The sequence below is a fragment of the Apodemus sylvaticus genome, chromosome 7, assembly GCF_947179515.1.
Source record: "Apodemus sylvaticus chromosome 7, mApoSyl1.1, whole genome shotgun sequence".
NCBI lineage: Eukaryota > Metazoa > Chordata > Mammalia > Rodentia > Muridae > Apodemus > Apodemus sylvaticus.
Window position 1 is genome coordinate 101,713,777 of NC_067478.1, and position 15,321 is coordinate 101,729,097.

Here is a 15,321-nt window from a genome sequence, read left to right on the forward strand (position 1 = left end):
CAAGGAGGAGGTGCTGACAGAAGGAAGGAAAGAGGAGAAAAGAAAGGAAACAATGCTGGAGCCAGGCCAGCGCAGGGATGGTGGACAGATGTGACCAAGACCTTCACATGGACAATTTGAACAGACTGTCATGAACTGTCCCTGCTGCGACTGGCACCCAAGTCCTCCACCCCTCTCAGTACCCTCCGGGCACCTATGAGGGCACACGTTGTATCACAGTAAATTATTTGATAGTTTTGAAAAAAAAAGACTCAAAAGAACTCATTATTTTATTTACCTAAAAGTCAAGCACTTTATATATACAAATCATATATATGTATATGTATGTGTGTGTATATACATATATATATATACATATATGTATATATGTAGGAAAGGTATGCCATTAGAGCTGACAAAGTGCCCCACAAGAATGGCAGACTAGCAAAAATTCCAGGACCACACATGAAATCTCCTTTAGAAAGGTTGATCAGGGTAGTCTAAGTAATTATCGAAACAACAGAGAATATGGATGTTACCCTGAGTTGCCCCTCAGAGATTCAAGATAAGCCGCTCTTGCTGAAAACATTGCATATTTAGGACAGAGGACTCAGCTTATTCCAGATGGATCTAACCCGAGTCTTCCTGTGGTCTAGCTCCATTGGTTCCAGAAGACATTCTTCAAGCTGACAAGAGACGGAAGCAATGAAGAGGTCTACCCAGCACTGATACATACAAAACTGTCCTAGTCACTGCTGTATTACTGTGACACCGTGCGGAGACACACTATGACCAAGGCAACTCTCATAAAGGAAAGTATGGAACTGAGGGCCGGCTTACAGTTTCAGAGGTTTAGTCCATTATCATCACGGTGTGGAGCGTGGTGGCATGTGTGGTGCTGGAGCAGTAGCTGAGAGAGGCATGTCTGGTCTGGAGAGAGAGACAGAGACAGAGACAGAGAGAGACACAGAGAGTGAGGAATTAGTATGGGAAAGTTCATACCACTAGGTGCCCTCAAGAAGAAATTAGAGAGCGGAGCGGTGGTGGCGCACGCCTTTAATCCCAGCACTTGGAAGGCAGAGGCAGGCGGATTTCTGAGTTCGAGGCCAGCCTGGTCTACAGAGTGAGTTCCAGGACAGCCAGGGCTATACAGAGAAACCCTGTCTTGAAAAACAAAACAAAACAAAACAAAAAAAATAACAAAGAAGAAATTAGAGAGATTTCATACTAGAAATTTAACAGCACACTTTAAATCTCTAGAACAAAAGAAGCGAACATACCCAAGAGGAATAGATGGCAGGAAATAACCAAACTCGGGGCTGAAATCAATAAAATACAAACAAAGAGAACAATACAAAGAATCATTGAAGCAAAGAGTTAATTTTTTGAGAAAATCAGTGAAACAAACCCTTATCCAAAGTAAAAGTCAGAGAAAGAATATTCAAATTATCAAAATCAGAAACAAAAAGAGGGACATCATAACAGACATGAAGGTATCCAAAGAATCATTAGTTCATACTTAAAAAACCTATACTTCACAAAATTAGAAAATCTAAAAGAAATGCACAAATTTCTTGATACTTCTTTCCAAAGTTAAATCAAGATCAGATAAACAATTTAAATAGCCCTGTAATCTCTAAGAAAATAGAAGTAGGCATTAAAAGTCTCCTGACCAAAAATATATAAGTCCAGGGCCAGAAAGTTTCAGTACAGAATTCAAACAGATTTTCAAGAAGAGCTAATACTAATACTCCTCAAATTATTCCACAAAATAGAAATGGAAGGAAAATTGTCAAGTTCAGTTTATGAGGCCACAGTCATCCTGATACCCAAACCGCACAAAGATTCAACAAAGAGAATTACAGAACAATTTCTGCAGAAAGAATCTCTTGTCATTTAAAAAGCTGATAGTCGAGCTGAGGCAGGAAATAGGAGGTGGGACAGTGGCAGGAGGAGAGAGGATTCTGGGAAGTAGTAAGAGATAAAAGAAAGACACAGGGAGAGCTGAGAAAGACAAGATGAGAGACAGACCAAGAGGTTGGACATAAACCATCAGGGAAATGCTAAGAAGGAGATGCTAAGAAGCCAGCCAACCAGGGCGGGAGGAGAGGTGACCAACCACATGGTAGACAGAATAGTTTAAATGGCTTAAACAGATTATGAGCCAGTCAGGGAATGAGCCAAAGCTTATGGACAAGGCATGATAATAACTAGTCTCAGAGTCATTGTTGATGGGAACTAAGGGGTCAGAAGGGAAAATGGGTTTAAAAATTAGTTTTATAAATTACCCTTATGGACACTGTTGCAAAAATACTCAAATATTTATAAACCACTCCCGTGACTGAGCAGGCTGTTAAAGCCAGGAACACAGGAAATACCTGAGTATAAGATCACTTGGGGCTCGGTCTGCCAGGGACCCACCTGCATCCAGGAGCTGGGCAGCTCCACAGCTATCTGGGCACCTATCCTGCCAGGGGACATATTCCCTGCAGGGAGTCCCGCATTTAGAGGGAGTCCAGCATTTAGAGGTGAGGCCACCATCTTTGCTCCTGTGACTGAGCAGACAGATGCAGCCAGGAACACAGAGAACACCCGAATGTAAGATCACTTGGGACTCGGTCCACCAGGGCCCCACCTGCACCCAGGAGCTGGGCAGTGCCACAGCACTCTGTGCCAGGGGAGAGCCAGTCACCCAGGGATGCTAAGACAGGCTTGCAGGCACACAGAAGGGACAAGCACCAGCCAGAGACAGCAGGACCAACTAACACCAGAGATAACCAGATGGTAAAAGGCAAACATAGGAATGTTACTAACAGAAATCAAGGCAACTTGACACCATCTGAACCCAATTCTCCCACAACAGCAAGTCCTAGATACCCCAACACACCAGAAAAGCAAGATTTGGATTTAAAATCACAGCTCATGATGCTGATAGAGGACTTCAAGAAGAACAGAAATAACTCCCTTAAAGAAATACAGGAGAACACAAGTAAACAGGAAGAAGCCCTTAAAGAGCTACAGGAAAACACACACACACACACACACACACACACACACACACAAAAGGCCAGGTGAAGGAATTGAACAAAACCATACAGGATCTAAAAATGGAGGTAGAAACAATAAAGAAATCACAAAGGGAAACAACTCTGGACATAGAAAACCTAGGAAAGAAGTCAGGAGTCATGGATGCAAGCATCAGCAGCAGAATACAAGAGATAGAAGAGAGAATCTCAGGTGCAGAAGATACCATAGAAAGCATTAATACAACAGTCAAAGAAAATACAAAATGCAAAACGCTCCTAACACAAAACATCCAGGAAATCCAGAACAAAATGAGAAGACCAAACCTAAGGATTATAGGTATAGAAGAGAGTGAAGATTTCCAACAGTAAATGTCTTCAACAAAATTATAGAAGAAAACTTCCCTAACCCAAAGAAAGAGATGCCCATGAACATACAAGAAGCCTACAGAACTCCAAATAGATTGGACCAGAAAAGAAATTCCTCTTGTCACATAATAATTAAAACACCAAATGCACTAAACAGAGAAAGAATATTAAAAACAGTAAGGGAAAAAGGTCAAGTAACATATAAAGGTGGACCTATCAGAATTACACCTGACTTCTCATCAGAGACTATGAAAGCCAGAAGAGCCAGAGCAGATACCATACAGACCCTAAGGGAACACAAATGCCAACCCACACTGCTATATCCAGCAAATGTCTCAATTACCATAGATGGAGAAACCAAGGTATTTCGTGACAAAAACAAATTTATACAATATCTTTCCACAAATCCAGCCCTTCAAAGGACAATGAATGGAAAACACCAACAGAAGGAGGGAAACTACACACTAGAAAAAGCAAGAAATTAAACTTCTTTCAAGAAACCCAAAAGAAGATAACCACACAAACATAAAGATTACATCAAAAATAGCAGGAAGCAACAATCACTCTTCCTTAATATGTCTTAACATCAATGGACTCAATTCCCCAATAAAAAGACATAGACTAACAGACTGGATACATAAACAGGACCCAACATTTTGCTGCATACAGGAAACGCATCTCAGCATCAAAGACAAATATTACCTCAGAGTAAAAGGCTGGAAAACAATTTTCTAAGCAAATGGTCCCAGGAAACAAGCTGGAGTAGCCATTGTAATATTCAATAAAATAGACTTTCAACCAAGTCATCAAAAAAGACACAGGAGGACACTTTTATACTCATCAAAGGAAAAAAATCTACCAAGAAGAACTCTCAATTCTGAACATCTATGCTCCAAATGCAAGGGCACCCTCATTTGTAAAAATAACTTTACTAAAGCTTAAAGCACACATTGCACCTCACAAATAATTGCGGGAGACTTCAACAACTCACTCTCCTCAATGGACAGATCAGGGAAACACAAAATAAACATAGACACAGTGAAACTAACAGAAGTTTTGGACCAAATGGATTTAATAGATATCTATAGAACATTTCATCCTAAATCAAAAGAATATACCTTCTTCTCAGCACCTCATGGTACCTTCTCCAAAACTGACCATATAATTGGTCATGAAACAGACCTCAATAGATATAAGAAAATTGAATTGATCCCATGCCTCCTATCAGATCACTATGGAGTAAGGGTGGTCTTCAATAGCAGCAAAACAATAGAAAGCCCACATACACATGAAAGCTGAACTATGCTCTACTCAATGATGCCTTGGTCAAGGAAGAAATAAGGAAAGAAATCTAAGACTTTTTAGAATTTAATGAAAATGAAGGCACAACATACACAAATTTACGGTGCACAAGGAAAGCAGTGTTAAGAGGAAAACTTATAGCTCTGAGCGCCTCCAAAGAGAAGGTGGAGAGAGCATACACTAGCAGCTTAACAGCACACCTGAAAGCTTAGAACAGAAAAAAAGCTAATACACCCAAGAGGAGTAGAAGGCAGGAAATCATCAAACTCAGGGCTGAAATCAACCAAGTAGAAACAGAAAGAACTATACAAAGAATCAACAAAACCAGGAGCTGGTTCTTTGCGAAAATCAACAAGATAGATAAACCCTTAGCCAGACTAACCAGAGGGCACAAAGACAGTATCCATATTAACAAAATCAGAAATGAAAAGGGAGATATAACAACAGAAACTGAGGAAATTCAAGAAAATCATTAGATCCTACTACAAAAGCCTATACTCAACACAACTGGAAAATCTGGATGAGATGGACAATTTCCTAAACAGATACCAAATACCAAAGTTAAATCAGGATCAGATAGACCACCTAAATGGTTCAATAACACCTAAAGAAATAGAAGCGGTCATTGAAAGTCTCCCAATCTAAAAAAAAAAGCACAGCACCAGGTGGTTTTTGTGCAGAATTCTATCAGACCTTCAAAGGAGACCTAACACCAATACTCTTCAAACTATTCCACAAAATAGAAACAGAAGGAACACTACCCAACTCCTTCTATGAAGCCACAATTATGCTAATACCAAAACCACACAAAGATCCAACAAAGAAAGAGAACTTCAGACCAATTTCCCTTCTGAACACCACTGCAAAAATACTCAATAAAATTCTTGCCAACCGAATCCAAGAACACATCAAAACGATCTTTCACCATGATCAAGTAGGCTTCATCCCAGGGATGCAGAAATGGTTCAATATACAGAAATCCATCAATGTAACCCACTACATAAACAAACTCAGTGAAAAAAACCACATGGTCATTTCATTAGATGCTAAAAAAAAAAAAAAAAAAAAAAAAAAAAAAAAAAAAAGCATTTGACAAGATTCAGCATCCTTTCATGTTAAAAGCCTTGGAAAGAGCAGCAATTCAAGGCCCAAACCTAAACATAGAAAAAGCAATATACAGCAAACCAGTAGCCAACATCAAACTAAATAGAGAGAAACTTGAAGCAATCCCACTAAAATCAGGTACTAGACAAGGCTGCCCCTTCTCTCCATATCTTTTCAATATAGTTCTTGAAGTCCTGGCTAGAGCAATTAGACAACATATGGAGGTCAAAGGGATACAAATTGGAAAGGAAGAAGTCAAACTATTTTTAGATGATATGATAGTCTACCTAAGTGACCCAAAAAACTCCACTAGAGAGCTCCTACAGCTGATAAACAACTTCAGCAAAGTGGCAGGTTATAAAATCAACTCAAGCAAATCAGTGGCCTTCCTATACTCAAAGGACAAACAGGCTGAGAAAGAAATTAGGGAAATGACCCCCTTCACAATAGCCACAAACAGTATAAAGTATCTTGGTGTGACTCTAACCAAACAAGTGAAAGGTCTGTATGACAAGAACTTCAAGTCTCTGAAGAAAGAAACAGAAGAAGACCTCAGAAGATGGAAAGATCTCCCATGCTCATGGATTGGCAGAATTGATGTAGTAAAATTGGCCATCTTGCCAAAAGCAATCTACAGATTCGATGCAATCCCCATCAAAATCCCAACTCAATTCTTCATAGAGGTAGAAAGAGTAATTCTCAAATTCATCTGGAATAACAAAAAAAACAGGATAGCTAAAACTATTCTCAACAGTAAAAGAACTTCTGGGGGAAATAGTATCCCAGATGTCAAGCAGTACTACAGAGCAATAGTGTTAAAAACTGCATGGTATTGGTATAGTGACAGGCAGGTAGATCAATGGAATAGAACTGAAAACCCAGAAATGAACCCACACACCTATAGTCACTTGATCTTTAACAAAGGAGTTAAAACCATCCAATGGAAAAAAGATAACCTTTTCAACAAATGGTGCTGGTTAAACTGGCGGCTAGCATGCAGCAGAATGCAAATTGGTCCATTCTTATCTCCTCGTACTAAGCTCAAGTCCAAGTGGATCAAGGACCTCCACATACAACCATACACATTAAAACTAATAGAAAAGAAACTGGGAAAGAGCCTTGAGGATGTGGGTACAGGGGGAAATTTCCTGAACAGAACACCGATAGCTTATGTTCTAAGATCAAGAATTGACAAATGGGACCTCATAAAATTACAGTTTCTGTAAGGCAAAGGACACTGTCAATAGGACAAAACAGCAACCAACAAATTGGGAAAAGATCTTTACCAACCCTACATCTGACAGAGGGCTAATATCCAATATATACAAAGAATTCAAGAAGTTAAACTCCAGAGATCCAAATAACCCTATTAAAAATGGGGTACAGAGCTAAATAAAGAATTTTCTCCTGAGGAATGTAGAATGGCTGAGAAGCACCTGAAGAAATATTCAACATCCTTAGGCATCAGGCATCAGGAAAATGCAAATCAAAACAACTCTCAGATTTCACCTCATACCAGTCAGAATGGCTAAGATCAAAAACTCAGGAGACAGCATGTTCTGGCAAAGATATGGAGAAAGAATAATACTCCTCCACTGCTGGGGGGATTGCAAGCTGGTAAAACCACTCTGGAAATCAGTCTAGCAGTTCCTCAGAAAACTGGGCATGATACTCCTGGAGGACCCTGTTATACCACTCCTGGGCATATATCCAAAGGATTCCCCAGCATGTAATAAGTGGAACACATGTTCCACTATGTTCATAGCAGCCCTATTTATAATAGCCAGAAGCTGGAAAGAACCCAGATGTCCCTCAACGGAGGAATGGATACAGAAAATGTAGTATATTTACACAATGGAATACTACTTAGCTATTAAAAACAATGAAATCATTAAGTTCTTAGGTGGAACTGGAAAATATCATCCTAACAACCACAAAAGAACACACATGGTATGCACTCACTGATAAGTGGATATTAGCCCAGAAGCTTGGAATACCCAAGACACAATTCACATATCAAATGACACCCAAAAAGAAGGAAGAACAAAGTATGGATACTCTGGTCCTTCTTAGAAGGGGAAACAAAATACCCACAGAAGGAGATACAGAGACAAAGTGTGGAGCAGAGTCTGAGGGAAAGACCATTGAGAGACTACCCGACCTAGTAATCCATCCTATATATAATTACAAAATCCGGGCACAAGTACTTGCTGACTGGAGCCGGGTATAGCTGTCACCTGGGAGGCTCTGCTAGTGCATGACAAATACAGACGGGGACACTCTCAGCCAGCCATTGAACTGAGCACAGGGTCCCAAATGGGGGAGATAGAAAAAGAACCCAAGGAGCTGAAGGGGTTTGCAGAGCCATAGGAGGAACCTAGTACTCCCAGAGCTCCCAGGGACAAAAACATCAACCAGATAGTTCACATGGTGCTACCCATGGCTCCAGATGCATAAGTAGCAGAGGATGGCATTGTTGGACATCAAAGGGAAGAGAGGTCCCTGGTCCTGGAAAGGCTCAATGCAGCAGTGTTGGGGAATACCAAGACAGGGAAGTGGGAGGGGGCTGATTGGGGAACAGGGGGAGGGGAGATGGCTTATGGGACTTTGGGGGGGGGGACCAGGAAAAGGGAAATCATTTGAAATGTAAATAAAGAATATATCTAATAAAAAATATTTACAAACCAAATCCAAAAGCATATCCAAAACATCATCCACCATGATTGAGTAGGCTTCATCCCAGAGATGCAGAGATGGTTCAACATACAAAAATTTGTCAATGAAATCCATGATACAGGGGCTGGAGAGCTGGCAGTTAAGAGCACTGACTGCTCTTCCAGGAGTCCTGAGTTCAATTCCCAGTAACCACATGGTGGCTCACAACCATCTGTAATGGGATCTGATGCCCTCTTCCGGTGTGTGTCTGAAGACAGTGACAGTGTACTCATATACATGAAATAAATAAATAATTCTTTTAAAAAAGAAATCCATCATATAAACAAACTGAAAGGAAAAAGCCAAGAACAACAACAAACAAAACAAAACAAAAACAAGAAACACAATTGCGCTGAATAGGCCTTTGAGAAAATACAGCACCTCTTCATAATAAAAGTATTGGAGAAAGGAATACAAAGACAAACCTAAATATAATACAGGAAACCTACAGCAAGCCTATTGAGAGTGTTAGGGTCTGTGAATCACTGAAGAATGATACCCCAGACTCAAATAGTATGCAAAATCAAAGAATTCCTGCATTCGGGGGCCCAATTCCATCAGGATGGAAGGACCCTGACTGAATTCAAAGATTCAGTTTTAAAGCCAAAAATAACAGTAGCGAGGAGTAAGTGACCTCTATCTTGATTGGTGGGTTCAATCTCTGGGGGTCTGGGTAATGTTATGATTCAGACTAACTATTCTTGCTTCATGCCAAGGAAAGGTAGCTCTTGACCTCTTGGCCACAAGTTTGGCTGTCCTCTTACAAGCTGGGGAAGGGTCTCTTTTACATAAGCCTGAGGTTGTTCCAGTAACTGACTTGCCCAGTTCTGGAAGCAGAAACTAAGGCTTGGTCTCCTGAACTGCTAGTTTGCAGCCTGACATGGAGTCAGCCTGTCTCAGGCCAATTCACTCCTTTCAAGAGAAATTTAAAAGCAATTCCACTAAAATCAGAGTTGTCTGTCTGCTCTCTCTATATCTATTTAATGTAGTATTTGAAGTTCTAGCTAGAGCAATAAGATAACTGAAGGAGATCAAGGGGATACAGATTGAAAAGGAAGAAGTTAAAGTATTCCTATTTGCATTATATACATAAGTGACCCCCAAAACATTCTACCAGAAACTCCTATGACTGATAAACAAACACCCTCAGCAAAATGGTTGGCTACAGGATTAACTCAAAAAAATCAGTAGCCCTCCTATATACAAATAATAAAAGAGCTAAGAAAGAAATTATGAACACAACATCCCTCATAATAGCCACAAATAATATAAAATATCTTAGTGTAACTCTAACAAAACAAGTAAAAGACCTGTATGACAAGAACATCAAGTCTTTGAAGAAAGAAATTGAAGAAGATAATAGAGGATGGGAAATCTCATGGATTGGTAGAATTAACGTAGCGAAAATGGCCATCTTACCAAAAGCAATCTACAAATTCAACACAATCCCCATTAAAATCTCAACACAATTCTTTGCAGATCTTGAAAGAGCAATTCTCAACTTCATATGGAAAAAACAAAAATCCCAGGATAGCTAAAACAATCCTATTTAATAGGAGAACTTCCAGAAATATCACCATCCCTGACATCAAGCTGTACTACAGAGAAATAGTAATTTTAAAAAGTATGGTATTGGCATAGAAACAGACTTTGTATTGTCTGTACTATACAAAGAAAAAAAGAAAATATCTTCAGCCAATGGTGCTGGTCTAACTGAATGTGGATATGTAAAGAATGTGAGTAGATCCATTTTTACCACCCTGAACAAAACTCACATCCCAGTGGATCAAAGACCTCAACATAAAACCAGATACACTGAACCTGATAGAAGAGAAATTGAAGAGTATCCTAAATGAATTGGTGCAGGAGACAACCTCCTGAATAGAAGACCAACAGCTCAGGCACTAAGATCAACGATTAATAAATAGGATCTCATAAAACTGAAAAGCTTCTCTTTTTTTTGTTTTTGTTTTTGTTTTTGTTTTTTCAAGGCAGGGTTTCTCTGTGTAGCCCTGGCTATCCTGGAACTCACTGTGTAGCCCAGGCTGGCCTCGAACTCAGAAATCTGCCTGCCTCTGCCTCCCAAGTGCTGAGATCAAAAGCGTGCACCACCACCACCCGGCTAACGGCTTCTAGAAAGCAAAGGGCACTGTCAAAAGGACAAAATGGCACCCTACAAAATGAGAAAAGATCCTCACTCATTCCACATCTGACAGAGGGCTAATTTCCAAAATATATAAGGAACTCAAGAAACTATACATGAACAAACCAAATAATCCAATTTAAAAGTAGGGTACAGGTCTAAACAAGAGAATTCTCAACAGAGGAATCTCATATCCTGAGAAGCACTTAAAGAAATGTTTAACATTCTTAGCCATCAGGGAAATGTAAATCATAACAACTCTGAGATCCTATCTTATACCTTTCAGAAACACTAAGATCAATATCATAAGTGACAACTCATGCTGGTAAGGATGTGTTGCAAGGGGAACAGTCCTCTATTGCTTGTAAGAGTGGAAATTTGTACAGCTACTTTAGAAATCATTGTGGTGGTTTCTCAGAAAATTGGGAATCCATCTACCTCAAGACCCAGCTATGCCACTCCTGGGCATATAGCCTAAGAACATTCCTCCATACCACAAGGACACTTGCTCAACTATATTCATAGTGGCTTTATTTGTAATAGCCAGACACTGAAGATGTCCCTCAATCAAAGAATATATAAAGAAGATATAGTACATTTGCACAATGGAGTATTACTCAGCTGTTGAAAAACAATGACATCATAAAATTTGCAAGAAAATGGATGGAACTAGAAAAAATTATCCTAAGCAAAGTAACCCAGACCCAGAAAGACATAGGATGTACTCACTTATAAGTGGATATTAGCTATAAAGTAAGGGATAACCATGCTGTAATCCACAGACCCAAGAAGCTAAGAAGCAAGGTAGGATGGGGTAGAGTGTGTGTGAATCACTGAGAAGGGGAAATAGAATGGACATTGTGGATGGACAGGGCTGGAGGTGTCTAGGAGAGCTGGGTATGGGAACAAGAAGGACGGGTAGATGGAGGGAGAGAGCACTGGAAGAGACAGCTGGAATTGAGAGGCCATCTCTAGGACAAGCTAGAAACCTAGTGTAATGGAAACTCTCAGGAATCTGTGCTAAGACTCCCAGCACCATGGGATATTGAGCCAAAACTGGCCTTCTCCTGAAACCAGGTAAGATTTCCAGGGGAGGGTTGGGACATCAACCCAATCATAAAACCTTTTACCTACAGTTTGCCCTGCTTACAAGATATGCTGGGGTTGGCTGAGTGGTAGTGACACACACCCTTTGATCCAAGCACTCAGAAGGCAGAGGCAGATAAATCTCTACTTTCAAGGCCAGCCTGGTCTACAGAGCAAATTCCAGGATAGCCAGGACTTCACAAAGAAGTCATGTCTTGGAGATAAATAAATAAATAGAAAGATGTATAAATGTAGTGTAGAGACTGTGGGAGTGGCCAGCCAATAACTGGCCCAGTTTAAGAACCATGCCTTGAGAGGGAGGCCACCCCTGAGAGAGCCGGGACACAGAGGCTGGACACCCCAGAGACCTAGGATAGAAAGCGTTTCCTAATGACGTTCTGCTGTATTCATAGGTTGCTGCCTAGCCCCGTTATCATCAGGGAGGTTTCACCCAGCAGCTGATGGGAACAGATGCAGAGACCCATGGCCAAACATTAGGTGGAGTTCTGAGAATCCTTTGGAAGAAGGGGCAAGAATTGTAGGAGCCAGAGGGTGTCAGGAAGGAAATCCACAGAATCAACCAACTTGGGTTCATAGGGGCTCACAGAGACGGACCTGTCAAACAGGAGCCTTCATGGGACTGACCTCGGCCCTCTGCATATGCAATACAGCTGTGAAGCTTGCTATTCTTGTGGGCCTCCTAACCGTGGAAGCAGGGGCTGTCTATGACTCTTTTGCCTGCTTTTGGAACCCTTTCCTCTTACTGGATTGCTAGCGTAGCCCCAACATGAGGGGAGGTGCCTAGTCTTACTGCAACTTGGTATGTCGTGGTCGGTTGACTTCCTCGAGAGAGAGGTCTGCTCTAATCTGAATAAGGAATCCAAGAAGAAATAGGGCCTGTTCTCATTCAAACCAGCACAGAGAATGTCTAGCAAGAGTGAATAACCAATTAAATCAGGAAAAGAAAGCCCAGAACAGTGTAGGACGGAATCTGGTTTTGGGCTTTTGAAAGAGACGCGACGAGCCAGAGGAATAGTTGAGTGAGGGAATCCATAGATTGACCTGATAAAACAGGGTTTGATTTAGGACTCAGAGGCAGCCACAGAGAATAAAGATCAGAGCTAAAGCCTAGAAGGACAGGACTGCAAATCCGAGCTGAAGCTTCAGGGCCCAGCCTGCAGGGGAAGTACCCTGCAAGCGGGATACGACCAGGGAGCCAGTCTCACTGGGGATTGGGGCCTCTTTAGTTCTCTGATAACAGCTTTGTTCATTCCTTCATGGTCTCCACCTTTCATTTCTTTTTTTTTTCTTTTGGTTTTTTGAGACAGGGTTTCTCTGTGTAGCCCTGGCTGTCCTGGAACTCACTCTGTAGACCAGGCTGGCCTCGAACTCAGAAATCGCCCTGCCTCTGCCTCCCAGAGTGCTGGGATTACAGGTGTGTGCCACCGCTGCCTGGCTGGTGTCCACTTTTCAATGATGTAAGAATTATTTGCCAGTTTGGAAACTATCTTTGAGTCTATTATCTTTATAGCTTTTACGATTATGCTAGTGAATCAGCTCTGTGTAGGACAAGATGAACTGGTTTTAGTATTTTAAGATTGCACTCTTCTCTGGGAACTGGGAGATTCTATAAGCTGGAAATTCTGAACAATTCTTTTCCCTTTTTTTTTTCCCTGAAGGAAATGAAAACAGCAAAACAAAAAAAACATGATTCCATGATAAGAATTTTCAACACATTAGAACTAGAAGAGAAATACTTCAATGTAACAAAATCTGTATTTGTAGTAACTCAATGGTTTCTGAAAGAATGGGAGCGTGTGTTCTGAGATCAGGCATAAAACAGAAATGCCCAGTTTTGCTAAGCCTCCTCAACATAGAATTATTCTACCTCAGTGGGTAAGTGAAGGCCGAGGGGTGTGTACACATTCGGAAGGGAGAAATTAGATTATCTTTGGTCACAGATGACATGATTTTTATTAAGAGTTTAGAAAACACTAAACCAGGAGATGAAAATGATTAAAAGTAATATGTGTACTCTGCTAAGTGTCAAGATAAAAAAATTAACACTCAAACTATTCAGCCATTAGAAACAATGAATTCATGAAATTCTTAGGCAAATGGATGGAGCTAGAGAACATCATACTAAGTGAGGTAACCCAGACTCAAAAGGTGAATCATGGTATGCACTCACTAATAAGTGGTTATTAACCTAGAAAACTGGAATACCCAAAACATAATCCACACATCAAATGAGATACAAGAAGAAAGCAGGAGTGGTCCCTGGTTCTGGAAAGACTCAGTGAAACAGTATTTGGCAAAACCAGAACGGGGAACTGGGAAGGGGTGGGAGGGAGGACAGGGGAAGAGAAGGGGGCTTACGGGACTTTCGGGGAGTGGGGGGGGGGGCTAGAAAAGGGGAAATCATTTGAAATGTAAATAAATTATATCAAATATAAAAAAAAAAAATTAACACTCAAAAATCACTTGTGTTTCTGTCCACTAGCAATTATCAACCTGAAAAGAATTCCTTCACCTTTTTTTAGGCATGTGTGTGAATACATGTGTCATAGGGAGGGGTGTACGTACGCCCCCCTTGAAGGACAGACAACCTGGAGTGTCACCTTCAGAAGTATCATCCACATCTTATTGCCCTGGAGCTCAGCAATTAAACTAGACCGGTTGGCCATCGAGCCTTGGGGATCCTCCCTCTCCCTGCCTCCGCAGTGCTGTGACAACAGGCATAAGCTACCACATTGAGTATCTTGGTTTGTTTTTTGAAACAGGGTCTCACGACATTGCCTTGATTAGCCTGGAACTCACTAAGTAGACCAGGCCTCAAATTCATAGAGATCTGCCTAACTCTGCCTCCAGAGTGCTGGGATTAAAGGTGTATGCCACCATACCTGATTATACTCAGCCTTTTTACATGGTTCTGAGGATCAAACTCAGATCCTTGAGTTTCAAAGTATGATGGTTTGTGTATGCTTGTCCCAGGAAGTGGCACTATTAGGAGGTATGGCCTGGTTGGAGTAGGTGGGTCACTGTGGACATGAGCTTAATATCCTCACAGTAGGTGCCTGGAAGTCAATCTTCTACTAGCAGCCTTCAGATGAAAATGTAGAACTCTCAGCTCCACCTGCCCCATACCTGCCTGGATGCTGCCATGCCCCCACCTATAAGCCAGTACCAACTAAAATGTTGTCCTTTATAAGACTTGCCTTGGTCATGGTGTCTGTTCACAACAGTAAAACCCTAACTAGGACAGAGGATAAACCCCTTACCAACAGCGCTTTCTCCCCAGTCTCCTCAAAAAAAAATTTTTTTTAAGGTCTCACAATAGCAACCTGAGGAATGCTATTCCTCAAATACCTAGAAATATATTCGTGACCTAGAAGAGGAGGTCAATGAGAGAAGGGGGAAGGAGGAGGGGGAGGGAAGAGGAGAGAAAAACGGTGCTAGGAATGGAGCTCAGTAGGCAGAATTATTACCTAACATGAAGCCTTGGGTACAATCCTCAGAACCATGTAAAATGGACATGATAGAAAACATCTGTAAATCTAGCACTCAGGTTGCAGAGGCAGGAGGATCTTCAGCTAGGGA